Here is a 26,509-nt window from a genome sequence, read left to right on the forward strand (position 1 = left end):
AATTACCGGCTTTAAAGCTATCTCCTTCCTAAACCCGACATGATATGAGACATGGTTTACATACAGTAAACCATCGCATATCCCCATTTTTTTGCATATTCCACACTACTAATGCTAGTAGTGTGTATGTGCAAAATTTGGGCGCTCTAGCTATTAAAGGGTTAAATGGTGGAAAAAATTGGCGTGGGCTCCTGTGCAATTTTCTCCGCCAGAGTAGTAAAGCCAGTGACTGAGGGCAGATATTAATAGCCTGGAGAGGGTCCATGGGTATTGGCCCCCCTGGCTAAAAACATCTGCCCCCAGAAAAGGCACATCTGGAAGATGCGCCTATTCTGGCACTTGGCCACTCTCTTCCCACTCCCGTGTAGCAGTGGGATATGGGGTAATGAAGGGTTAATGTCACCTTGCTATTGTAAGGTGACATTAAGCCAGATTAATAATGGAGAGGCTTCAATTATGACACCTATCCATTATTAATCCAATTGTATGAAATGGTTAAAAAACACACACACACACACACACATTATTACAAAGTCTTTTAATGAAATACAAACACAGGATGTTGGAATATTTTATTATCCTGGTAATCCACCTGAAGACCCTCGCTCTGTAACAAAGGAAAAATAAAAAAAACAATATCTCATACCTTCTGATGATCTGTCACGTCCCACGATGTAAATCCATCTGAAGGGGTTAAAATATTTTACAGGCAGGAGCTCTGCTATAATGCAGCTGTGCTCCTGCCTGTAAAACCCCAGCGAATGAATGGAAAGTAGGTCAATGACCTGTAGTTTCTCCATTCGCGGTGATGCGCCCTCTGCTGGTTGTCCTCATAAGACCTCGAGGCTGGGAAAATATTCTGAAAAGTTCCCATGCTCGAGATCATATGAGGACAACCAGCAGAAGTGTCTATCAACCATATCCTCCTTCTTCACCTCTCGCTTCCTAAAACTCAATGTAGACAATACCGAACTCATCATCTTTCCTCCATCTCGCGTATCCCCCCTACCTGATCTATCTATTATGGTAAGCGGCATCACGCTCTCTCCCACACCTGAAATCCACTGCCTCGCGGATGGGAAAATATTCTGAAAAGTTCCCAGGCTCGAGTTCATATGAGGACATCCAGCAGAGGGCGCATCACCGCGACTTGAGGTAACTACAGGTCATTCCCCTACATTCCATTAATTCCCCGGGTTTTTACAGCCACGAGCACAGCTGCATTAGCAGAGCTACTGGGTGTAAAATGATTTAACCCCTTCAGATGGATTTAAAGCGTGGGACAAAACTGAACGACGGAAGGTATGGAATATTGTTGTTTGTTTTGTTTAACTTTGTTTCAGGTGACAAGTGTCTTCAGGTGGATTAAGAGTATAATAAAATACTAAAACAACCTGTGTCTTTATTTCATTAAAATTCTTTGCATTAATGTGTGTGTTTTATTAACCATTTCATACAATTGGATTAATAATGGATAGGTGTCATAATTGAAGCCTCTCCATTATTAATCTGGCTTAATGTCACCTTACAATAGCAAGGTGACATTAACCCTTCATTACCCCATATCCCACCGCTACACGGGAGTGGGAAGAGAGAGGCTACATGCCAGAATAGGCGCATCTTCCAGATGTACCTTTTCTGGGGTGGCTGGGGGCAGATGTTTTAAGCTTGGAGGGGGGGGGGGGGTGGCAATAACCATGGTCCCTCTCCAGGCTATTAATATCTGCCCTCAGTCACTGGCTTTCCCACTCTGGCGGAGAAAATTGCGTGGGAGCCCACGACAATGTTTTCCGCGATTTTACCCTTTAATTTAATAGATAGAGCCCCCAAATTTTACACCAAGACACTTCTTACATTACTAAAGAGGAATATGTAATAAAAGAAGAGATATGAGATGGTTTACTGTATGTAACCATGTCTCATATCATGTCGGGTTGGGGAAGGAGATAGGAAAATCCGGCAATTGAATTACCGGCTTTTCTGCTATCTAGCGCTGCATGGAATATTAATATATATATATATGTGTGTGTGTGTCTCACTGACATATATATATATATATATATATATCCCTATACTATGTATAGACATTTATTTTAGCTATTCTATTCTAACCTGTCAGTGAGATTTAACTGTACACCGCACTGATAAAGTCAGAAGAAAATCACTGCACTCATTTGGTTTTCAAAAGCATAAACAAGTAAGTTTATTTGATTTGAATCGGTGAAAAGATATTTAGGCGAATTGACGTTTCGGCCAACCCGTGGCCTTGTTCACAATATCGCTGTAATAAGTAAAGAACAAAACAGTATTACAAACAAGTAAATATATACATATATACAATTATACATAGGGGCAAAAATCCATATCATGTAGCTGCCTTTGATCAGACATATTCTGTAAAGATAAGTACTAAAAGATCGTGCTGTACGATGCCGGGAAGTTCCAAGGAGAAAATATATTGAAGTATCGCTAAACATTATTGGAGGAAGAACATACCCTGTTGGAACTCTGCTGCATATAGAGAAGGACCCTTTACTTTTTGATGAGTCAGAAAGAGTGATATGGCAATATAACCTGAAAAGAACAACATAGCGTGAGGTAACAGCTAAAATCCTATGTCCACCAGGTAGAGGACCTGAACAAACCTCATAGGGTTATATAGTAGTACAAATAATGACTAGATAGTATAGTGTTCTCTTCCTAGTGCCTGGATACAACAATCCCAAGTGAATGGCATAAAATGGAGATACTGACCCAGTTAGTATGCAAGATAGCGTATGCCCCTGCACAAAAGCCGTATCTGCGGCTGGAACGAAACTTGTGGCTGAAATATATGCACATATATATGAGAATGAGGCACAACTGTATATATTGACTTGACTGTGAAACATACAAAGTCATGGTAATACCTGTCCTGTAGGTGAAATGAGCAACAAATTCGTCCTGTATATTTTGACGCGTCCCCCAGGGAACATAAAGGTATAGTGCTGTGGGCAGAGCAGAAGGGAGGATACATGTGGGGTCATGTCTTATATAGGGGATAGTAACCAAGCACATGCGTGTCATAAATAGGTACCTGTGTTAAGTATGCATATAGAGGACCACATATGTTCTGGCAAATATCCGTAGAGGTAACCTCCCTGTGTGCTAGGGTATGTTGCCAGTGGATAGAGGAAAACCTTCCCTATTGGAAAAGATAGTAGTTCAGTCTAAAATAACTTAACCTAGTGGTGCAAAACTTATCTGCTGATAGCGCTGGAGTCTCACGTTTCTGTTGTTCGTGCAGGCAAGGGGCAAGCGTTGGTGGCGTAGTGGAGGAGGCCGACACAGTCCTGTGTCTTGGCAGTGGAGCGGCTCAGTTTAATGCATGGTGCCCGGCGTTTTATCAGATACCCCAGCCGGTCATGTGACCGGAAGTTCCAGGGGACGCCGGCGCCTGCGCAGGAGACACTCACACTGCTGTGTGAGTCGGCAGATCGGCGCTTGCGCACACGGCCCCATATCCGGAGCTTGTGTACAGCACTTGCGTAAGGGACAAAAACGGCGCCTGCGTACATCTAACCCGGCAGAGCGTTGTGTTGACTACAGAGAGGCGGCGGTGCTGCGGTACACCGCACTGAATTGCCGGCTTTTCTATAGAACACCGCTGCGTATTTCTCGCAAGTCACACTGTTGGTCCGTGTGTAATCCGTATTTTTCTCGCCCCCATAGACTTTCATTGTCGATTTTTTTTTGCGCAATACGCTGACAAACGCAGCATGCTGCGATTTTCTACGGCCGTAAAAGACCGTATAATACGGATCTATAAAATACGGCAGATAGGAGCTTGGCCATAGAGAATCATTGTACCGTGTGCAATCCGTATTTTCTACACCTCTCATACATTCGTAAAACTCGCTAGTGTGACGCCGGCCTAACTCTCGACTCTGCCCTGTCCATCAAACCGCATGTTCAAACTCTTGCCACCTCCTGTCGCCTCCAACTCAAACATATTGCCAGAATCCGTCCCTTCCTCTGCCCTCAATCTACTAAAACGCTTGTGCATGCCCTCATCATCTCTCGCCTCGACTACTGCAACACCCTCCTCTGTGGCCTCCCTGCTAACTCTCTTGCACCACTCCAGTCTGTCCTCAACTCTGCTGCCCGGCTAATCCACCTCTCTCCTCCCCTCTGCAAATCCCTCCACTGGCTCCCAATTCCCCAACGAATCCAATTCAAACTACTAACACTCACCTACAAAGCCATCCACAACCTGTCCCCTCCCTATATCTCTGAACTATTCTCCCAATATCTTCCCTCACGTAATCTTCGATCCTCCCAAGAACCTCCTACTCTCCTCCACACTTATTCATTCCTCACACAACCGCCTCCAAGATTTCTCCCCAATATCCCCCATCCTCTGGAATTCAACACCTCAGCACGTCTGATTAGCCACCAGTGCCACCACCCTCGGATCCTTCAGACAGAACCTGAAAACCCATCTCTTCAGGAAAGCCTACAGCCTGCAATAACCATTCTGCCGCCTCCCCACCACCAGAGCTGCTGCACCCCCGACCTTCTGTCTCTTCCCCATTATCCCATAGAACATAAATCCGCAAGGACAGGGTCCTCTCCCCTCTGTACCCGTCTGTCATTGTAAATTTGTTCACTGTAAATGATATCTATAACCCTGTATGTAACCCCTTTCTCATGTACAGCACCATGGAATTAATTATGCTATATAAATAATAATAATTCATGCCAGGCTGCCCAGAGGCAAAGACAAACTGTCCTCTGTGGGAGGTGTATGGTCTATGTCCTCCCTGCCATGCTCCAGTGATGCCCGTGAGCTACTTTGAGTGCCACCCTGTTGTGTTCACGACATGGTGAAGTGTTGTTCCACAGAGCTACTCGCCCGTGCGTGCTGCAGCTGAAACTCCAGTATTGCTTCTGCTCGCACAGCCTCTACAGCGTATTCACCTTTTGAGTTCCACCTTGTTGATGTCACATATGAGGCGCTGATCGAGAAGGTAGAAGTGAAGCTGCAGCGCAGACCGTCGAGCAGCTGCAGGGTGTGAACGCCATAATCGTGCACAGACGACCTCTCACATATGGTAATTTTTAAGAAAGATTTGCACCACCAAACTTGACTTGTGTGCCAGGGAAGGGATGTGGTCAAACCAGCTAGGCCTAGAGCTGTTACCAGATTCCGCCCGTTATTGCACACCACCAGGTCTGGATTTAGGTCCAGCGGCACCAACCACTCATCAGTCTCGTTTATGCCTTGTCCACAGCTCTTGCGCAGTATGGAACTTGTCCCCCAAAATGATGAGTTTGAGAACAGCCTACTGTCTTTCCCCCCTGGCTGTGTTGAAGTTGCAGGTGCTAGTCTTACTGCTAGGTGATGGAGTAAGTGGAGTAGGCCACATGGGCAGAGCAATGTCCAACAATAGATGTAGGACATGCGCTTGGACGCCTTCCTCCTCTGTCCCAGCTGCCACATTTACCCAGTGTGCAGATAGGGAGATGTAACGTCCCTGCCAATACTTACTGGTCCACGTATCGGTAGTTATCTGGACCGTGCCACTGATGGCGTTGCACAGTGCACACCTGATTTTGGTTGCAACATGTGTGTGCTGGGCAGGGATGGCCAACTTGAAACATTAGTGGTGGATGAGAGCCACGTACTTCGCAACAGCCACCACCATCTTTTTTTTAAATGGTTTTTCTCCATCAGCTGGAATGGCAGTGTTTCAAAGGCCAGGAATTGGTAAATGCTGTTATTCAGGACCAGGGCCTGTGGGCGGGTAGTGGGGTATTTCCTCTTTATGGGGTTTGGGTGATGGAGAGATGAACACTTCCATGGGACAGGGTGGAGATGCTTGGTGACACTGCTGGTGGTGGTGCGGTCACATCCTGTCTTTGCGGGTAGGCTGTTGCTCGTGAGCTGGATGAAGAGGTCAAGACCGCAGCAGAAGAGGGAGCAGGAGGAAAGCTCACATCTGTCATGTTTTTTAAGGTGTCTACTCTACTGCAGCTCGTACTTAGAACTCAGATGCAGGTGGTGCTCAGGTTAAGAAAATGTTAAAAAAAAAAAAAAATCAGAAGAGACTGCTTCATGACTTTGGGCTGATACTGCTTGGCCGATTTGCAAGGGGGTGAGGTGGTAGAAAGATGCCCACGGTCCTCAGGTGAAAACTGCGCTTTCAGCAGTGGACCCATTGGAAGGAACTAGAGGCGCTCTCAGCCATCCAAACACCGTCTGCACATGTTCTTGCCTCACAATCCATCCAGCGGTGCTCATGCCTAGGATATGGTGCACAACATCCCGTGGACTGCATGCACCAGAGGAACGTGTTTCATGTAGGCACGTAACGGGCCAGATCAACTATGTCACCTCCACCACAACCTTCATTTGATGCTCTCCTCATGTCACTCCCCCAACAATAATTCCCAGTAGAGAAGAGGCTGAATTAGGGCACTCTGAACCATGTTTCATTACTGGCAGCATGCATCAGGTTATTACAGCATGCTGCACAAGGGTGGTAAATAAACAGTATATGGTAATTGTCTAAATTTTTCTATTAAAAAAAATAAATAAATTTTAAAATTTGAGAATCATTAGTGGTTGATACCCTTTTACAGGAGAAGTGTAACAATGATTGCAGCCAGCGTCTTGGGAGTCTCCTCCGGTCTTTATCTGGCTCAGTATAGGAGGAGGCTTACAGCAGTGGATACAGAAAGCGCTCCCACTCTCATCCAGAACGGATCCACGATTTGTTCCCACTTCTCATTGGTGTATTAGCCCAGTTTTTATTAATCTTACAGGACCATTTCCAGTTTTCCATGTTACAGAATTGTATCTTTATAAATGTCGCACTGATGGGCCGTACGGCATCCTATGTTTTCTGCTCACACCCATCTGATCTCAGTCACATTGCAGCTGAATACAGATCTGCCCGGCCTGATAGAAGAACATTGCTCTGAGGGCAGCCGACATTTACAGGATTGCCCTCATCAGATTTTTATGCTAACAAAAGCGAGATAAAATGTGAAGAGTCACATATTATACAGAACTGGCCATAAATAAGACAAGTGATGCAGAACTATCAATATGGGAGGGGGAAACAGTTGTGGCCAGAAATATTGCAGCAGTTCATAGATGAGGAGGGTGAGGTTTTATTGTCCTGTGATTTAGGTCTGATCCAGGGTTGTGAAGTCTCCAGGAGGTCTAAGGGAAACATTCCTTAATTGATAGAGCAAGACAAATACATTCGACATATTCATTCCAGCTGTGTCACAGGTCGTCAGAATTTTGTAAACCATTAGTACAAAAAAATTAAAATGTGAATATTGCCTAACATTCCAGAGATACATTATTCCTCTGGAAAATGTCACAGCCAGTCCCATCAGTACCAGCAGCAGTGAAACCCTCATAGAAAACCAGCTTATGTATTTTAAAGAAAAAACAATTATGGACTTAAAAAAAAAAACAAAAAAAAAAAACATACAGCTAGTCCGGCTGTATGGGCTACATGGAAGTGCGGGTCTGGTCTACTGGTGAGGACGTCCCTACAGATCGTTTCCCCAATAACCTGCAATGTGTAACTCAGCCTGATACAGATCCAACTGCGTTACCCTCCACTAATACCACCCAGCGCTTAAGAATTATAGAAATGAAAAGCCGGATTACGTACCGGTAATGCTCTTTTAATGAGTCCACGACAGCACCCCACATGAGAGAGAGGGATCCGCCCATAGGAACAGGAAACCTACAGAATAAAAGGAGGCGGTCCCCTCTCCTCCTCAGTTTAGTTACAGAGTATAAAAAGGGAACCGCAAAAGTGTTAGTATTCATTCTTATTCAGTCACATAAATTTCTTAACTCTATACAACCATTATTTGTGACCTTAAAGGAAAGAGCTGTGCATAATTTAGGGAGGGTAATACATGGGTGCTGTCGTGGACTCATTAAAAAAGCATTACCGGTACGTAATCCGGCTTTTTACCCTTCGCCACGACAGCACCCCACATGAGAGATTTTCAGAGAGTCATTATTTGGGTGGGATTACTGTATTAAGAACAGCTCTACCAAAGGTCAGATCAGAAGACGTGGACAGATCAAGTCTATAATGGTTGTAGAAGGTAGAAGGTGTAGACCAAGTTGCAGCCTTACATATTAAATGGATCGGTACATCTGCTTGTTCCGCCCAGGAGGAAGCCATGGCTCGTGTTGAGTGCGCTTTTATACCCACTGGAGGAATCTCGCCTTTTGACGTATAGGCCAAGCAGATAGCATCTCTGATCCACCGAGATATGGTAGCTCTCGTGACCCCATGTCCTTTCTTGTGGCCCTGAAAGGAGATAAACAGAGCCCTACTCTCCCTCCATGTCTGACACCTTTCTATATAAGTCAGGATGGCTCTTCTGACATCTAAGGTGTGGAACTTATGTTGTTCTGGAGTTACAGGTGAATCAAAAAAGGAAGGGAGAAATATTTCTTGTGACCTGTGGTAGGTGGACGCTACCTTAGGGAGGTATGAGGGGTCTGGTTTCAGGACTATCCGATCATGAAATATCAGTAAGAAAGGTGGGTCTACTGATAGGGCCTGGATGTCACTAACCCGTCTAGCTGAGGTTAGGGCTACTAGTAAGGCTACTTTATATGTTAGGATTTTTAAAGGTATTGAATCTAATGGTTCAAATGGACAGCTTGTTAAGGCCTCTAATACTAGATTTAAATCCCACGGAGGTAGACGGGGAATATGGACCGGTTTACTACGTTCACAAGATTTTATGAATCTGGAGATCCACCTATTAGCTGCTATATTGCATCCATATAGGGCTCCTAATGCCGAGACCTGAACTCTTAAGGTATTTACAGATAGTCCTAACTCTCGGCCTTTTTGCAAGAACTCTAGGATAGGTGTGAGTGGAACTTGCTTAGTGAACGGTACCGTGTAGAAGTCTAAAAATTTATTCCATACCCTACTATATATTAGGGTGGTAGATCTTTTCCTGCTCAATAAGAGGGTGTTTACTAGTTCTGTTGAGAACCCTCTGGAACTTAATAGTTGCCTCTCAAATTCCACGCCGTCAAGTGAAGACCTTTCACTTGCGGGTGGAAAAAGGGGCCTTGGTACAGCAGCTCCTTGTCTGATGGGAGAATCCAAGGATCGCATAGGCACATGGTCTGGAGACAAGAGAACCATGGTCTTTTCGGCCAGAATGGTGCAATGAGGATTACTCTTGCCTGTTCCCTCCTGATCTTTCTGATCACTAGAGGAATCAGAGACATTGGAGGAAAGGCATATGCCAGTCTGAACCGCCAAGGATGGTGGAGAGAGTCCAACATATCTGGGTGATCCCTGGTGTTCAGGGAAGCGAACCTTTGTACTTGCCGGTTGTCTCTTGTGGCAAATAGGTCGATTTGTGGTATCCCCCATGCTTGTTATCCTTCTGAATATGGATTTGTTTAAGGTCCATTCTCCTTGACGCAACTCGTTTCTGCTGAGGTAGTCTGCCCTGATGTTCTCTACACCTTTGATGTGCAGGGCTGTTAAGGATGTTAGATGAGCCTCTGCCAGCTGAAAGATGTTTGCAGCTATGGTCATCAGACTTCCTGACTTTGTACCACCCTGACGGTTCAAGTATGCCACTGCGGTGGAATTGTCTGAGTAAATTCTTACATTTGTTCCATGAATCTGCGGAAGAAAATGATATAAGGCACATTCTATTGCTTTTAACTCCTTCCAGTTGGAGGAACATATTAATTCTGTCTGATCCCAAGTATTTTGGGCCAGATTGTCTTCCATATGTGCTCCCCACCCAATAGGGCTGGCGTCGGTGGTAATTATTTTAGACGGGTCTATTATCCATGGCACACCCCGTGATAGGTGGTCCATGTCTAGCCACCAGGATAGTGATTCTAAGACATTACTGGAAAGAGTTATTCTACTTTCTAGATAACCGTCTTTCCCCTGAGCCGACAATACTTCATACTGCAATTGACGGGTATGGAATTGTGCCCAAGGTACAGCAGGGATACATGATGATAATGACCCCAGTAAGGACATGGCCTTTCTTAGTGTCATGTAGGGTTTGCGTATTGCGTCTGATACCTTTGATTGTATAGTCAACCTCTTTGACTGAGGAAGAAAGCATTTCTGACTTACGGAGTCTAGCTGGATTCCTAGAAATGTCTGAACGGTTTCTGGATTCAGCCGAGATTTTTCGAAGTTGACGATCCAACCTAACTCCTGTAGGGACGAGATCGTATTAGATAAACGAGTTTTACATTGAAGTGCAGAGCTTCCTACCACTAGAAAGTCATCTAGGTAGGGTATTATCAAGGTATCTCGTTGGCGTAGATGAGCCATCACTTCTAGTATCACCTTAGTGAAGACGCGGGGAGCCATAGAAAGCCCAAATGGCATTGCAACATACTGAAAGTGACGAACCTTTCCCTCCAGGGTGACTGCTACCCTTAGGTACTGCTGATGTTCGGCATGTATGGGAAGATGGTAATAGGCGTCCTTTAAGTCTATTCCGGCCATGACACACCTAGGGAATAAGAGTTTTATGGTAGAACTAATGGATTCCATTTTGAAGGTATGATTACGCAGGAAAGAATTTAATTTTTTAAGATTTATGATGGTTCTAAATGAACCATCTGGTTTATTAATCAGGAATAAAGGGGAGTAGAACCCTTTCCCTTTTTGATCCTGGGGAACTTCTATCAGGACTTTTTTAGATAGAAGAGATAGGATCTCTATTTCTAGAGCCCTCTGTTGGTCCTGACCTTTTGGAGATGTTATTATGAAGGAATCCCAAGGGATTCGATCAAATTCTAATTTAAGGCCGTATTGCACAATGTCCAGAATCCACTGGCTGGATGTTATCTGTTCCCATTGGGGAAGAAAAAATTTTAATCTGCCGCCTACTTCCTGGTTAGCGGTATTTACGTCTCGGATTATGGGACCCGCTAAAAAAGGCACCTTTTTGCTTTGGGTCCTTCGACTCCCATCGCTCTCTTTGTTCAAGCGGCTTGTTCCTAGTAAAGGGGCGTCTCCTGAAGGCTCTCCTGTAGGATGGGAGATATTGGTTAGGGAAGCCTTTCTTCCTTTCACCTGCTTTATTCAGGAGTTCATCCAGCGTCTTCCCAAAAAGGAACTCACCCTGACAGGGAATCGCACAAAGTTTCGCTTTAGCTTGTGCGTCCCCCTTCCAATTCTTTAGCCAGAGTGCACGCCGGGCTGTGTTGACTAGGCCGGCTGACCTGGCTGCAAGACGTAGCGAGTCCACTGAGGCATCAGCTAGGAATGCTACTGCTTCTTTAATTTGAGGCAATTTCAGCAGGATAGATTCCCTCGAAGTTTTGCCTCTAATCTGTTCCTCCAATTGCTCCGTCCATACTAGTAGAGATCTTGCAGTACAGGTACTAGATATGGCGGGCCTGAATGCCCCCGTATTGACTTCCCATGACCTCTTTAGTAAAGCTTCTGCTTTACGGTCCAGCGGGTCTGTCAGGACCCCTGAATCCTCCACTGGTAGGACCGACTGTTTGGTTGTGGAGGCTACCGCAGCATCAACTTTCGGCACCTTTGACCAGGTGTTTAGGTCTTCATCGCTGAAGGGATAGCGCCTTTTAGAGGATGATGGTAAAAACCCTCTATTCTGCTTGTCCCACTCCTTTTTAACAATATCTTTGATGGTTTGTATGACGGGGAAGGACCTACGTTTCCTCTGTCCTAACCCCGCAAACATTATGTCCTGTGCTGATTTCTTTTCTTTCCCATCTGGGCACCCCATCGTGCTCCTGACAGATTTTATTAAATTGTCCACATTACTGTTGGGAAGACAAAGTCCCCTTCAGTCTCGGATGAGCTCGGCTGAGATCCCTCTTCGTCTGAAGAAATACATACACCCTCTGACTCCGAACTAACCGGAGACCGGGACCTGCTAGGCTGACGGGTACTGGCGCTACTTGTCTGCGCCAAACCCTGCATCTCTTCTCGGATAATAGCTCTGACATCTGAGGGAGTCATGATATTTTCCTGCCGTAGAGTTTGCATGATACACTCCGCACACAGTTTTTTGGCATAATCATCCGGGAGGGGCTGCGTACATAGAGCACACTCTTTATGCTTAGATTTGTGTGTCCTTTTCTTAGTCTAGAGGAAGGATACAGGAGGAACATATATCAGCATATAGGAAGAGACTCTTTCAAAAACTCACCCAGTGAAGCTGACAGGTACCGGTTCTGGAGGCGGAATTCGTTTGGTGGTAGAACTCTTCTCTGGAGGTCGGCCACCACTCTTTGTGCTGCTCCTCGTGCTTCTCTCCCTGCTGGGAGAGCGCTGTTGCACTGCGGGCAGGTGCGCTTCGTCGGCCGGTGAAGCCATTTCACACACACCGGCCCGACGCTAGCGCTGCATTTTTAAAACTGCCGCCCATTCTCCTGCCTCCCCGGACCAACCCGGAAGTGCTCCCGCGACTTCCGGGTTAGACGCGCCGCTCTCACTCACCATGCGGCAGCCAGAGGCTATTAAGCCGGCCGCTGCAGCGCGCGCGTCCTCACAGTGCCGGCCGGACCTACGGTGACCGGACCCGGACCGTGAATGTTTGGCCAGACGAGGGGGGAGGCTGCAAGCAGGGGCTCCCCCGCCGCTGCTTCTGGTACCGCAGCCCCTGCCGTTCCCACAGAAACCGGCGCAGGCGGGTGCATGGCCCAGGGATCCTCTTCATCTGTAGGTAAGCCGGGTCCCTGTAGGAACAGGAAACCTAAACTGAGGAGGAGAGGGGACCGCCTCCTTTTATTCTGTAGGTTTCCTGTTCCTATGGGCGGATCCCTCTCTCTCATGTGGGGTGCTGTCGTGGCGAAGGGTAAAAACTCAACTCATAGCTGTCAAACAAGTTTATTACAAGTGAAATAGTTAGAAATAAAGAAGAGATATATAAATATATGCATACATACAAATGAATAATAAAGAGATTAAGAAATCAAAACAATAAATTAAACATTAAAGACAGATTAATGACAAAAAAGCAAAACACATTTTGTACCAAAAGCCCCTGTGCTTTAGCTGCAAAAATAGGGACCCGACGGGGCCGGGGAGGCGGAGGGACCCGACGGGGCCGGGGAGGCGGAGGGACCCGACGGGGCCGGGGAGGCGGAGGGACCCGACGGGGCCGGGGAGGCGGAGGGACCCGACGGGGCCGGGGAGGCGGAGGGACCCGACGGGGCCGGGGAGGCGGAGGGACCCGACGGGGCCGGGGAGGCGGAGGGACCCGACGGGGCCGGGGAGGCGGAGGGACCCGACGGGGCCGGGGAGGCGGAGGGACCCGACGGGGCCGGGGAGGCGGAGGGACCCGACGGGGCCGGGGAGGCGGAGGGACCCGACGGGGCCGGGGAGGCGGAGGGACCCGACATTATCAGACACCCACAGTGTCATCACTTTGGGTCCTCACATGGATTGTGAGGCACAAGCATTCCACTTGGTGAAGAGAAGTCCAGTGATGAAATGACATCTGTAGGGAGGTCACTGCTCTGAGCGACACAGGATGGGGAAAAGCCACAATACCTAGAATAAAACAGAAAAAATCATGTAGAAAACTCAAGTAGTGGCTGACACCAGTGGCCACCAGGCTAATACTGAACAGAATAGCGTGCGAGGAGAGAATAAAGCCCGGGATCTGGAGACATTATCACGCAGTTTTGCTCCCAGAGGTCATAGGTCAGTCATCAACCTGACGTCATGTGCGCCCAATAATATTAATAAGAAAGTTTTATGTAAAAAACAAAACACACAACAGGACCGACTCACCATCAGGCAGAGATTCTCATGTTAAGTAATATCAATCCCTCAGATCTCCATCATCATTCATTCCCTCCCCTGTTCGTCCCCTCACACTATTCTTCCCTACACACACCCCACCGCAAGTGACATCACACACTGACCTGCACAGTACGTGACAACAGCCCCCCACACCATGCAGACCCATGCAAATAACATCAGCCCCACTCTGCAGGTAGACCCCCCTGCAAACAGATCCCCCACGCATGCAACATGACCCCCTTCCCAACAGAGACTCCAGCACACAGCCTCTCTTCCCCAGAGACCCCCAGGACGCAGCCCCCCTTCCCAACAGACACACAGCCCCGCTCGCAAGGAACATGACCCCCTTCCAACAGAGACCCCCAGCATGCAGTCACCCTTCCCCAGGCAGGCCCCTCCAGCACGCAGTCCCAGGCAAGCCCCTCCAGCGTGCAGTCCCATGCAAGCATCACCGCCGTCCCTAGGCAGGCCCTTCCAGCGTGCAGTCCCACACAAGCATCACCCCTTTCCCCAGGCAGACCCCCAGCACGCAGTCTCACGCAAGCATCACCCCCTTCCCCAGGCAGACCCCCAGCACGCAGTCTCACGCAAGCATCACCCCAGCACGCAGTCTCACGCAAGCATCACCCCCTTCCCCAGGCAGACCCCCAGCATGCAGTCCCACGCAAGCATCACCCCTTTCCTCAGGCAGACCCCCAGCACGCAGTCCCACGCAAGCTATGTACCCCCTTCTCCAGGCAGACCATCAGCACGCAGTGCCATGCAAGCATCACCAGCTTCCCCAGGCAGACCACCAGCACACAGTCCCATGCAAGCACCATCTCCCCTGGCAGACCCCCCCTTCCAGCATGCACATGCAGCCCCATGCAAACATCACCCCCTCCTCCCCAGACAGACCCCCTCCAGCATGCACATGCAGCCCCATGCAAGCCCCGTCCAGCATGTGCATGCAGCCCCATGCAAGCCCCCTCCAGCATGCACATGCAGCCCCATGCAAGCATCACCACCCCTTCTCCCCAGGCAGACCCCCCTCCAGCGTGCACATGCAGCCCCATGCAAGTATCACCCCCTTCTCTCCAGGCAGACCCCCCCTCCACTATACACATGCAGCCCCATGCAAGCATCACCACCCCTTCTCCCCAGGCAGACCCCCCTCCAGCGTGCACATGCAGCCCCATGCAAGTATCACCCCCTTCTCTCCAGGCAGACCCCCCCCTCCACTATACACATGCAGCACCATGCAAGCAACATTACCCCCTTCTCCCCAGGCAGACCCGCGTCCAGCATGCACATGCAGTCCCACGCACATGCAGCCCCATGCAACATCACCCCTTTCTCCCCAGGCAGACCCCCCGTCCAGCATGCACATGCAGCCCCATGCAAACATCACCCCCTCCTCCTTAGACAGACCCCCTCCAGCATGCAAATTCAGCCCCATGCAAAGCCCCCTCCAGCATGCACATGCAGCCCCATGCAAGCATCGCCACCCCTTCTCCCCAGGCAGATCCCCCCCTCCAGCGTGCACATGCAGCCCCACGCAAGCATCACCCCCTTCTCTTCAGGCAGACCCCCGTTCAGCACGCACATGCAGCCCCATGCAAGCATCACCCCTTTCTCCCCAGGCAGACCCCCGTCCAGCATGCACATGCAGCCCCATGCAAGCAACATCACCTTTTTCTCCCCAGGCAGACTCCCACTTACCTGATCTGTGACTATGGAGAACGACCCAAAACACTCCAAATCTTGTACAAAATCCGGCCATAACATCAACAGCTCCCGCCTGTCTGCTCTGCTCTATGGAGGAAGAGGCAAATCCTGCACAAAACACTCAAAATCCAAATCCTGCACGAAATCCCGCCATGACATCCACAGCTTCCTCATATCTGCTCTGTCTGCTCTATGGAGGAAGAAGCGCCGCCCCTTCCGGTCACATGGGCACGACGTCAGCAGAGGTCCCTTAGCCGACTTGGATTTAGCCTCTACCACTAACTAAGTCCCCGGCATTTGGGCTCGGCATCGGCCGACAAGACAAGAGGAGCTTGCTGTAACTTATTGGCGCTGAAGATATGGACTGGCTGCAGCCAGTGCGGATTCCTGCCTGAGAGGAAATTCATCTCAGGATACGGTACCATAGTTATAGATACCCGGGTATCTCTGCTCTGAGTGTTTAATTGTTACTTTAGAGGTGTATCTTATATTAGAGTTGTGTAAGTTATACTCAGTGTGCCGTTCCAGGGGCTCCCTTGATAACACTACATTCAATTTACACTTGTTTTCTTTTTTTTTAGTTGCTCTGTTAGGTAAATTTCTTACTAGTCTGTTATAGAAACAGTTCTCAGGAGACCTTGGAGTGGCACAGTGATTTCAGCTGCTGCTGAGCTAGTGTATCTTTGGGGTACATCTGCCTTAATATTCTCCATATTACCTTTATTATTTTGCTTTTGAGTAAATACCGTTGGAGATTTCTGCCTTGGTCTTGGTTTGTGACTCACTGGATCTTATTCGGACCTCTGGTCATTACAGAGGCACAGATGGGGCATTGTGTGAAGTCACAATTGAGGCATTATTACTATGTTGAGGCACCAAAGTGGCACTATTACTGCATGAGGGCACAGATTATTATTGTGTGGAGGCACACAGCGGGCAGAATTTCTGTATAAAAGCACAATGCGGGCACTATTAATGTGTACAGGGACAGTATTGCTATTTGAAGACACAACAATATTACTATATGCAGGCACAGAAAGATTGCTGTAACTATGTGGGGGCATATGTTGAGGCATGATTGCTATGCAGAGGCACAATATGGCCTTATTCTTATGTGAAGATATTGAGGAGACACTATTACTATGAAAAGGTTCATAGGGGCACTATTACTACGTGGAGGCACAAACAAGGTACTATTTCTCTGTGGAGGCATAATGGGAGCATTATTTCTGTCTGAAGGCACAATGAGGGAACTACTTCTGTGCGGAGGCACAGAAGGGGTGCTATTACCATGTAGAGACAGAGAGGAGGGCATTATTATTATGTGCGGTACACAAGGTGGGCATTATTACTATGTGGACGCCCTAAGGTTGGCATTATTAATGTGTGGAGGTATAAAAGGGGCATTATCATTATATGGCAGCACGATGGGGGCACTATTACTGTGTGAAGGCACAAAAGTGACACTACTACTATGCCCCTTTGCACTATGCACAGTGAAAAGGCACTATTACTATGTGAAGACCCTGAGATGGCAGTATTATTATCTGGAGGTACAGAAAGGACACTATTACAACATGAAGGCACACAAGGGTAATTTTACTTTGTAAAGGCAAATTATATTGTGTGACGCCACAGAGGGTCACTATTACTATGTGAAGGCACAGGTGTGACACTATTAGTATGTGGAAGCATGATGCAGTCATAGAGGGGGCACAACTACTGTGTGAAGACACAGAGGGTGCACTATTTCTATGTGTAGGTGTAAAGGAGCAGTATAACTGAAGGCAAAGAGGAAGCACTATTTGAGAAGGTATAATGAGGCACTATTTATGTTTGAAGGCACAATGAAAATATTATTATTGCATGGAGGCACAATGGGGTCCCTATTGCTGTGTGGAGGCACAATTAAGTCATAATTGCTGTATGGAGTCACAATGAATCACTATTATTATGTGAAAACTCAATGTGGACACTGTTACTATGTGCAGGAACTTAGGATGCACAATTACTAAATGTAGGCATAAAGGGGGCAATTGTTTATGTGGAGGAATAGTAGGGACAATATTACTGTGTGTAGTCACAATGTGGACACTATTACTATGTGCAGGAACATAGGATGCACAATTACTAAATGTAGGCATAAAGGGGGCAATTGTTTATGTGGAGGACCAGTAGGGATAATATTACTGTGTGTAGTCACAATGTGGACACTATTACTATGTGCAGGAACTTAGGATGCACAATTACTAAATGTAGGCATAAAGGGGGCAATTGTTTATGTGGAGGACCAGTAGGGATAATATTACTGTGTGTAGTCACAATGTGGACACTATTACTATGTGCAGGAACATAGGATGCACAATTACTAAATGTAGGCATAAAGGGGGCAATTGTTTATGTGGAGGACCAGTAGGGACAATATTACTGTGTGTAGTCACAATGTGGACACTGTTACTATGTGCAGGAACTTAGGATGCACAATTACTAAATGTAGGCATAAAGGGGGCAATTGTTTATGTGGAGGAATAGTAGGGGCAATATTACTGTGTGTAGTCACAATGGGGGCATTATTACTATGTGAAGGCACAACAGGGACAATATTACTGGGTGGCTATACAAAGGGAAACTATTTAGGTGTGGAGACACAGAGTTTGCTCTATTACTATGTGGAGCCCGATGTGTGCATTATAGGAGGTGCCATTAGTGTGAGAATGTACAGAGATGGACTATCACTGTGAGGAGGCACAAATGGGCATTATTTCTGCCTGAAGGCACACAGGTGGCATTATTACTGTATCAATACACAATAGGGCACTATTTCTGAGTAGACACTCAATGGAATAATGTTCCATCACCGCACACTCTTGATAGATGCTTGTGAGAATTTTATTGTACAGATACAGATGCAGCAATGACACAATTCAGGTGCAGGGATAGAGAAAATGGTGATGGCAAGGTTCGCTAAACGGTATAAAGGATATTCTGATTGCAAAGGACACCTGACAATCTATTACTGTGTGAAGGCACAGAGGGTATTATTACTATGTGGAAGCAGAGAAAGGTGGCACTATAACTATGCCGGAGGCACTGAGGGCACTACACTATTACTATCTGGAGGCAGAGAGGGGTCACTATTACAATATGAAGGCATAAAGAAGGCACTATATTTTTGTGGATACAAGCTTTTACTGTGAGCACAGAGGGACGATATTATTATGCAAAGTAACGGATGGAGCACAACTTCTGTGTGACAGTATAAAGGGTGCACTATTTCCGTGTGGAGGTACACAGAGGATAATAACTGTCTGGGGGCACAATGTGGGCATTAATACTATGTAAAGGCATGATGGTGGCAGTATTTCTGTGAGAAGACACCGAGGGGGCACTATTAACGTGTGAATCACAATGGGGATTCCATTACTGTGTGGAGGCACAGAGGAGGAAGAGTAATGTGAATGCATAGAAGGGGCATTATTACTGTGTGGAGGCACTATTTCTATGTGGAAACACACTGGGAACACTTTTATTTTTTGAAGGCACATATGAGGGATGCATTGAGTGATGATGGGGCACTATTACTATGTGGAGGCACAACATTATTATTAGAGAGATTGTTGTTATTATGCTGAAAGCACTTTGTGGGGTATATTTGCTATATGTATATATATATATTTGCTATACAGAGGCAGAGTGTTATTACTGTGTGGAGGCCTAAGCAGTGCAGTAATTATGTGCGGAAGCACAATGGGGGCACTATTACTGTGTGGCCAGACATATGACGCAGTATTTTTATGTGGAAGCACAATGGGAACACTACTATTATTTAAAGGCACAAATGAGGGACTATTTTTGTGTGGAGGCATGATGGGGGCATTGTTACTGTGTTACTGCGTGGAGGCACAAAGGAGGAACTATTATTATGTGGAGGCAGAATGGGGGCATTATTGCCATGCTGAGGCATTGAGAGAGTTCTATAACTATGTGGAGGCACAGAGGTGGGCACTATTAATGTATGGCGTACTGGTGCAATGGGGCTTATTACAGGGTGGAAGCTTGGTGGGGCATTTATACTGTGTGGAGGCATACAGGAGGCATTATGTCTGTGTAGAGGCAAAGAGGAATCAGTATTTGTGTGTGGAGGTCACTATTACTGTGGCATTATTACTGTTTGATGACATAGATGGGGTTTTATTTTTTGTGAAGGCACAGAAAGGGGCACTAATATTTTGTTGAGCACTAAAGTACTATGGAATTAGTGCTGCAGAGAGGGTGCTGACAAAATGACAAGTCAAATATCTCTGTATGTAATGTAGTAAATACAAATGAAATGGCAACCAAACAAAACTGGTGCCACTCGTCTTGGGAAAAAATTATAACTTGACCCTTTGAAATCTAGGTTTTACATCATAAAATAAGTGTGTGCCGTGATCGGACCTGTCTGGTGAACCACAGTTTTAACACAATAGATTTTTTAAAATAAAATGATTAAACCCGGATCACAAGCAGTAAGTGTAATTATCTCCAGTTGCCATTTAAATTAGTCACATAATATTAAAAAAAACTTTTCACAGGGTATAGATGAATCAGGATGGGTGTCACTAATGTACCAGCGGGCTAGTTTTGAGTGGTTAGTTACATGGGCTATGCAATATAATTTAATATCTAGGGGGAAAATGTTTCTATTGTTTTGCTATAATAGATATGTATAATTCATAACAAGTGTGCTCACATTTAGCAGATTGTCCTTTGGCATTTTGTTGTGTGCATGGGGAACTTCTCTCCTATTGTGAAATGTAATTTGTATAACAGGATTTGGTTATTACTTAGAAATAAACCTTGTCATAAGTAGCTGAATTACACTGGGCTAGTAATTGTTTCTTTTTGTATTGTTTGGTTTACATTTTTCTGTTTTTCTTCCTTTGTATTGTGCTAAACGAAATACATATATCATAAGAAAACCCTTTAATGTATCAAGAAAACACAACTCCATTGTAAAGTTGGGTGGCCATACAGATACAATAAGTTATGCTTTTCCTCCAGCACCACTTCCTCCCTACCTCCACCTCATATGCGCCTATACTTTATGTTCGGCAAATTGTTCATGTGTTTTTAATGCGAGAATGGGAAAAAGGTGCTGCCAGACTGCTCTTGTGGTAGCTTATCTGCCGAGAACATAACAATCAGATGTTGAAATCCAACATGGCCAATTTTTCATGGCATGATTATTCTTGACATGATGTCAGTAGAGAGTTGGAAAGCCACCCATACACATAAAATACCTCCCCAGTTTCGCCAAAAACTTAGACTTTGCTCTAACATGTATGGGCATAACATGCAGACCTGTAGATTGCCTTGAGATCCAACACACCAATATTATGAAGACAACAGTCCAGGCACTGAAACGCGTTACTGGGATTCCTCTCGGTATTTCTGGTACTTTGTGTTCACTACTGTCCACTGTCGTTTTGCATTCCATTATTGAGACTTCAATAATACTCATCTTCGACTAGGTCCAGAGAGAAATTCAGAAACCTGTCCCAAAGCCCTCATTATGATAGTTTTTGTCATTGAAAAGAACATCTAGGAGTAAAAACCTTTCTTTTTCACTTCATTGTCTTCTTTTGTGGTGTTTTTTGCTTTTTTGTCTCTTAATAGAAATGTTAGACATTATTTAAATATTTGCCGACAGCACTAACCTCTTTTTCCTTCATAAACCTCTCTGTTTCATGTACAGGACTTTCTATGGTTGGAACAGGAATAAGTAGTAGCCAATCTAGTGATGAGCGAATAGCATTGTTGCTCGGGTCTCCCCAAGCATGCTCGGGTGATCTCCGAGAATTTTGTAGGGCTCGGACATTTAGTTGTCGTTAGCTGCATGATTTACCACTGCTGGACAGCCTGAATACATGTGGGAATTCCCTAACAAACAGGCATTCCTCACATGCAGCTGAGGCGAAAAACTAAATGTCCGAGCACTACAAAATACTCGGAGATCACTCGAGCATGCTCGGGGAGACCCGAGCAACAATGCTATGTGCTCATCACTAGTAGCCACACAAATCTGTTGCTGTAATCAGAGTGAAAACAGTAGGGTCAGAAAGTTCATTTTTTGTCCCAACATCTGGTCTGCAGACATGAAAAAAACACAACAAAAGGGGTTTCTCAACACAATTTCTCAGAACGATAAAAAAAATATGAATATACCGTAGTTAGTTTTTGAAATGTGGCACTGTATCTATGCTACCGTCTACTGGGGGCCACTGCTTTTAGTGATTGTATAGCAATAATGTGTCTTCTGTTGGCACAGCGTCATGTCAGACTTGTCATTCACAAGTATATCAACACTTTGCCCCAAAATTGGCTGGCATTATGATTTGACACCAGAAAACATGTTTAAAGACTTAGGTCTCATTCAGGAGTCTGGGTGTTGTTTGTTCACAAGAAAAAAATAGGACCATTTCTCATCAGTTTGCTAGATCTCATTTACATCCATTTCTGGTCTGTGTGTCTGTTTTTACCATCAGCATGGGAGCCAGAATCTTTGAACATCTTGGAGAACAGGAGTCCCAAAAGGTTGGAGAAGGGCAAGTGTTGAACCTATCTTCAAAAAAGGAAAGAAGATGAAGCCAAGAAATGATAGGCCAGTGAGCCTTACTTCTATACCAGGAAAGATATTTGAACAAATTAAACAGCATGTATGTAAGTACTTATATAGGAATACAGTAATTAACCAGAGCCAACAGGGGTTTGTAGTAAATAAGTCATGCAAGACTAATCTAATTTCCTTCTATGATGGTATCACTGACTGGGTGAATAAGGGAAATGCAGTAGATATAGTGTATATCTCAACTTCGGTAAAGTATTTGAAAAAGTATCTCATACTATCCTTATTGAAAAATGACCAAGCATGAGATTGACAAGGCTACGGCTTTGTGGATTAAAAAACTGTCTCAGTGATCATATTCAAAGACTGGTGATAAATGTTTGCACATCCAATTGGAAGAGTGTTTCAAGTGGAGTACAACAAGGCTCTGTCCTGGCTCCATAGTTATTCAACATCTTTATAAATGATCTAGGTAAGAGAACTGAAGGGATAGCTAAAAGTACCTTCACACTGAGCGACGCTGCAGCGATACCGGCAATGATGTCGATCGCTGCAGCGTCGCTGTTTGGTCGCTGGAGAGCTGTCACACACACAGCTCTCCAGCGACCAATGATGCCGGTAACCAGGGTAAACATCGGGTTACTAAGCGCAGGGCCGCGCTTAGTAACCCGATGTTTACCCTGGTTACCAGCGTAAAAGTTTAAAAAAACAAAAACAAAAAAACAAAAAAACAAACACTACATACTTACCTTCCGCTGTCTGTCCCCCGGCGTTCTGCTTCTCTCTCTGCGCTGTGTAAGCACAGCGGCCGGAAAGCACAGCGGTGACGTCACCGCTGTGCTTTCCGGCTGGCCGGCGCTCACAGCCAGTGCAGGAAAGCACAGCGCCGGGGTCAGACAGCGGAAGGTAAGTATGTAGTGTTTGTTTTTTTAACTTTTACACTGGTAACCAGGGTAAACATCGGGTTACTAAGCGCGGCCCTGCGCTTAGTAACCCGATGTTTACCCTGGTTACCAGTGAAGACATCGCTGAATCGGCGTCACACACGCCGATTCAGTGATGTCTGCAGGGAGTCCAGCGACGAAACAAAGTTCTGGACTTTCTGCAGCGACCAACGACATCACAGCAGGATCCTGATCGCTGCTGCCTGTCAAACTGAACGATATCGCTAGCCAGGACGCTGCAACGTCACGGATCGCTAGCGATATCGTTCAGTGTGAAGGTACCTTAACACTAGAGAAGACAGAAAGGATTCAGAAGGATCTAGATAAGTTTAAACAATGGGCAGCAACTAATAGAATGGTATTTAACAGGGAGCAATGCAAGATTCTACATCTGGGCAAGAAAAGCAAAAATTACATCTGCAGAATGGGAGAAATAGACACAGCACGTGTGAAAAAGACTTGGGTATAGCAATAGATCACAGACTGCACATGCGTCAACAGTGTGATGCAGCATCAGAAAAGCAAACAATTCTAGGATGTATTAAGAGAAGCATAGAGTCTAGATCACATTAAGTAATTATACCAACCTCTACTCCTCCTTGGTCAGGCCTCATCTGTAATACTGTTTCCAGTTCTGTGCACCACACTTTAAAAAAAATACATTGAAAAACTGGAGCAAATTCAGAGAAGAGCTACCAGAATGGTGAGCGGACTGCAAAGTAAGTCCTATGAGGAAAAGTTAAAGTATCTGGGAATGTTTAGCTTTTAGAAAAGAAGGCTAAGAGCAGACTTAATAGCTGTCTACAAATATCTGAAGGGATGTAACAGTTTAGAGGGATAATCCTTATTCTCATTTGCACATGGAAACACGAGAAGCAATGGAATGAAACTGAAAGGGAGAAGATACAGATTAGATATGAGAAAAAAAAAACATTTTACAGTGAGGTTGATCAATGAGTAGAACAGGCTACCGTGAGAAGTGGTGAGTTCTCCTTCAATGGAAGTCATCAAACAGAGGCTGGACAGACATCTGTCTGAGATGATTTAGTAAATCCTGCGTTGAGCAGGGGGTTGGACATGATAACCCTGGTGGTCCCTTCCAACTCTAACATTCAATGATTCTATTATACGTGTGAAATACTTGAAAGGGATTGTCTAAAATGGACATTCCCTCTAGTTATATGGCTCCTGATTGAGTAGATAACTGGCCATTCCGCTGCTGGATCCTCCATTAATCTGTAGCAGATCCTAATCGCAAATTTCAATTTGCTTGTAGAACGGCCAAAGAAGAAATAAGGCATTATATATAGTAGTTCTTATTTATATTTACAGACTGTCATGTAATATATGGATATGCCAGGTTCTACAAAGTGTATGGTCTTTGTACCCACTCTGCTTAATAAATCAAGGCATACCCTCCCTCCATTCACTTTGAATTTTATAATAATATTTAATTATATAGTGCTTACACACTGTCAGGCTGGGGTGCTTAGGATGCAGCAGAAGAATTGACTTTAAGGGCCCATACTATATTGCTATGCAAATATCTGTTAATTGTTATCCCCATTAGAGTGGAGTGGAGAAATATAGGTGAAGAAATGAAGGTGGCTCCTGAACATCTACTGTGCCACACCATGATTGTGAAATAAGAATAAGGTTGTTAGCATTAAAAGGGCTCTACATTGAAAACAAGTTATAACCTATTCACATAATAGGTGAATACTTATTGATCGTGGGGGGCTGATTGCTGGGACCCCCACCGTGCAGGTCGGTTGTCTGACATTAATCTTCTATGAGGCTGCCATAGAATAGCTGGGGATAGGTGATAAAAGGGATTCTCTGGTGAAAACAAGCTAAGTACATCTCTGCCATTGTTTAATAGTATATTGCAAGGACATGAGGGAAAAAACTTCCAATAATTAATCTCCAATGAAAATATAGAATTTTTTCGTTATTGCCATCAGAGGGAGAAAGTTATCTGCATAAACTGTATATCAAGAAAAATATGCTAATAAGCCAAATACAATGGACAAAAACCGGCCACACCGTGACAAGACCACTTTTTACCCCCACATAGTGACTAAACAACACCACATACAAGGGACAAATACCATCATACCATAACCAGAGTACATATTACCACCACATAGTGACAGAATAATACCACATACAAAGGAAAACTACTGCAACACCATGACCAAACCACATTTACCAACACATAGTGAGCAAATAAATCCACATTCAAATATCACCATACCATGACCTCACCACATACAGTGGCGGGAAACACAGGGGGTAATGACAAACACAAGACAGACAAGGTGAGAAAGCCAGAATCTTGGCTCCAGGCTCTGCAGCCAAGCTCCACACAGTAGAGGATAAAAGAGGACCCCAAACTCCACAGAAGTAGCATATACAGTGCTGACACCAGAGAGCTGCAAACTCCTAGGCTGGTCTGCATAGACAAACTATATTACCAACAGTCAGCTGATGCATCAAGTGACTGTTTAAATGATGGTGGGAGTGGTCACCATCCACATTAGATGACCAGCAATGAAGCATCTGCCAGCAAGGAAACTGACATTAACCCTTGCTGGCCCAAAAAGGAAAAAGAAACACATTTATATCTTAGCAGAACCAGAGTTGCCACAAATCCAAAAATGAATGACAAATGCTCTCCTATCACGCATACATGTATGTCCCCTTTTGTGGGCCCCATACAGTAGCAAAATTTATCTTTGTGCCTCTATAAATTAATGTATGTTTGTATGCTTCAACACAGCAGTAATGCCCCCTTCCTAGTGATATCCATACAATAATAGCATCAACTTTTTATGCCTTGATACTATTTTGTCCCTATTAATTATAATGTCCCCCTTACTGTCCCCCATATAGTAAAATGTCCCCCCTCTCTGGCCCCCATGAAGTATAATGTCCCCCTCTTTGGCACCACATGATAATATATTGTCTCCCTTTCTTCCCCCATACTGTATAATGTAGCAAAAAAAAATATGTAAGTGTGGTGGACAATGGCTGTTCCTACCCTTGAAAACATCAATCACATTGTATTGTGTAATGTGTATAGGGTTGGACATATTTTCTAAATATCATGATGTAATGTGCCATGTAATATATAATGCAGGATGTGATAATGTAAGGTATTATAATGTACAGTGTGTAAGATAGGCTGTAGGTAGGTAACTGTAGTTTAGGTAGTGACGTTAGTGTAAGATAGGATAAGGATAATGTTGGGAGTAGCCCATAATTGGGGAGGCTTTGTGTTAGGGAAAGAGACCACTTCCTGTAGTTAGTGAGTTGGAGTAATAGTTCAAGTGCTAGAAGGAGGTACAGAGTGAGCAGAGCTGCCTCAAGGGTGTATCAGAATGAGAGGAGACTAGCAGAAAGGGAATAACAAGATTCTGAAGTGACCTACG

General features: G+C 45.4%; 1 long non-coding RNA gene across 1 annotated transcript; it reads right to left on the reverse strand.

Moving 5' to 3' along the window:
* Positions 1-2,193: 2,193 nt before the first annotated feature.
* Positions 2,194-3,514, reverse strand: LOC138667574 (uncharacterized). The gene is made up of 3 exons (XR_011318829.1): positions 2,755-3,514; positions 2,497-2,574; positions 2,194-2,281 (listed from the first exon to the last, which is right to left on the reverse strand). It is a non-coding gene; the product is annotated as an uncharacterized lncRNA (long non-coding RNA).
* Positions 3,515-26,509: the final 22,995 nt, after the last annotated feature.

This window comes from Ranitomeya imitator, chromosome 2 (genome assembly GCF_032444005.1).
Source record: "Ranitomeya imitator isolate aRanImi1 chromosome 2, aRanImi1.pri, whole genome shotgun sequence".
NCBI classification, from domain to species: Eukaryota; Metazoa; Chordata; class Amphibia; order Anura; family Dendrobatidae; genus Ranitomeya; species Ranitomeya imitator.